This window comes from Miscanthus floridulus, chromosome 7 (assembly GCF_019320115.1).
Source record: "Miscanthus floridulus cultivar M001 chromosome 7, ASM1932011v1, whole genome shotgun sequence".
In the NCBI taxonomy this organism is placed as follows: domain Eukaryota; kingdom Viridiplantae; phylum Streptophyta; class Magnoliopsida; order Poales; family Poaceae; genus Miscanthus; species Miscanthus floridulus.
Window position 1 is genome coordinate 79,065,723 of NC_089586.1, and position 2,436 is coordinate 79,068,158.

A 2,436-nucleotide genomic window follows, 5' to 3' on the forward strand; every position below is an offset into this window, starting at 1 on the left:
AGCAATCGGCATTGGATAGCCATCCATTGGTGTGGCTTTGTTGAGATTCCTGAAATCAATACAAACACGAAGTTTTCCATTTTTCTTATAAACAGGAACCACATTAGAGATCCACTCTGCGTATCGACATTGCCGAATAAACTTTGCTTCAATTAATTTAGTTATTTCGGCCTTAATGTCAGGAAGTACATTAGGGTTGCATCGGCGCGCTGGCTGCTGATGTGGCCGAAATCCAGATTTGATAGGTAACCGATGTTCAACTATCGATCGGTCTAATCCAGGCATCTCAGTATAATCCCAAGCGAAACAATCTTTATATTCTTTTAACAAATCTATTATTCGCTGCTTACACTTGGAATCTAACTTAGCACTAATAAAAGTAGGTCTTGACCTATCACCATCACCAATATCTACTTCTACCAAGTCATCTGCCGATGTGAACCCTTGACCTAATTTTCCATCATCGGCAAACCTATCCATTAAATCTCCTCTTCAGAACCGACTGCTTGGATCGGTGGAATTTCATAATCAGCAACTCTAAGGAACTCTTTTTCCCAAGCTTCTCCTGATATGCATTTAGTCCGCTCATAAGTATCTGATTCTGCCGATGCGATGATATAAGAAGAATCACCAGGGACGACCTCAATCTTATCCCCAATCCACTGTACGAGGCATTGATGCATTGTAGAAGGAACACAACAATTAGCATGAATCCAATCCCTCCCTAGAAGCAGATTATATGCACCCTTGCCGTTGATAACAAAGAACGTCGTTGGCAAGGTTTTGCTGCCGATGGTCAATTCCACGCACACTGCCCCTTTAGCCGGTGACACATTGCCTTCAAAATCTTTCAACATCATATCGGTTTTGGTTAAGTCTTGATCCCCCTTACCAAGTTTCCGATACATCACATAAGGCATAATATTAATCGCAGCCCCTCCATCAATAAGTACCTTAGACACAGGCTGCACATCAACTCTGCCCTTCACAAATAAAGCCTTAAGATGCTGTCTCTCGTCATCGGTAGGTTTCTCAAAAACAGCCATCATTGGATCTAGTGTTAACTGAGCTACTTGATCAGAGAGAACAACTTCTTCCTCATTATCAGATAGTGCCAAAAACTCCATCGGCAACATGAATACCATATTAACATCTGCCGATGGACCCTTATTTTTGTGTTTTACCTGCCACTGCTGATGACCGGGCCTTTCATTGGAGGAATTTTCCTCTTGGTATAAATCCTCCTGACGCTCACGTTGCATCCTCCTTCTCTGCGTTTTTGTTAGACCCTCTGGGCACCATCGAGGAAACTTGGTTTTCCAAACCGGCTGATAACAAGTCCTAGTTGATTCTACACGACGTATATTAGGGTCCCTGTAGAATATTTCCTCATCGGGAACTCTTGCGTTTGCCATCTCCTCAAGCTCCTCTTGATTCCTTGGAAAATATCCAGCGCGTTTACCAAGCCTCTCATGTACACTAAGTCTGCCCCCCAGCCGATCATGCACTGATGCTCTGCCTCTGATCGGCTCATTGATAGACAAACCCTGATTACCATGTTGAAACCTTCTTTCTGAGCGATTGACTCCGTAATAACCATTACACTCAGGGCAATTTTCAACAGTTGGCAATTTAATACCTTCTTCCCAGCAATGGATGAAAAACGGACATCTCCAATGATCTTTATGTCGATTCCATTCTTCCTGACGTCTCACTTCTTGCTGTTGTCGATATCGGTCATTACGTTGACGCCAACCCTCCTGCTGCCTTCGATGAGTAATTACAATGCCAGGTCTAGGAGGATTTTTGGAACTACTGCTTTCTCCTAGCAAACCCTTACTTTTTGCATCATCGGTAGTTATCCGATGTTGGGGGTCCACTGACGCGTTTTTCTCAGCAGCCTCTGATGTTAATACCTTGGTCTTTCCTTTGGCATCCAACATATTTGCTGGAAAAGGGTGTTGATCAATTTTCATCGGCTTCTGGGCCTTGGAAGTACCAAACTTAATCCTCCCAGATTCAATAGCCGATTGCAACTGTTGCCTGAATACCTTGCACTCATTTGTACTGTGTGAAGTTGCATTGTGCCATTTGCAGTACAAAATCTTCTTCAACTCTTCTGCCGATGGGATCACATGATTAGGTGACAGCTTAATTTGGCCCTCTTGAAGCAGAAGATCAAATATTTTATCGGCCTTGGTGATATCAAAGGTAAACTTTTCTGGCTCTTTTTGACCAAAGGGACATGATATCGGCTTTTTATTCTTAACCCACTCAGCTAAGCCGATAACTGGTTCTTCATCAGAGTCAGAATCTCCTACTTCTTCAACAAATGATACCTTTTTACTCCAATTCTTTTTAGGTTCAAAAACCCTAGTATCTTGATCAGAGATCCTTTGCACAAGATGACTGAGGCTTTCAAACTCCTGAGAAGCA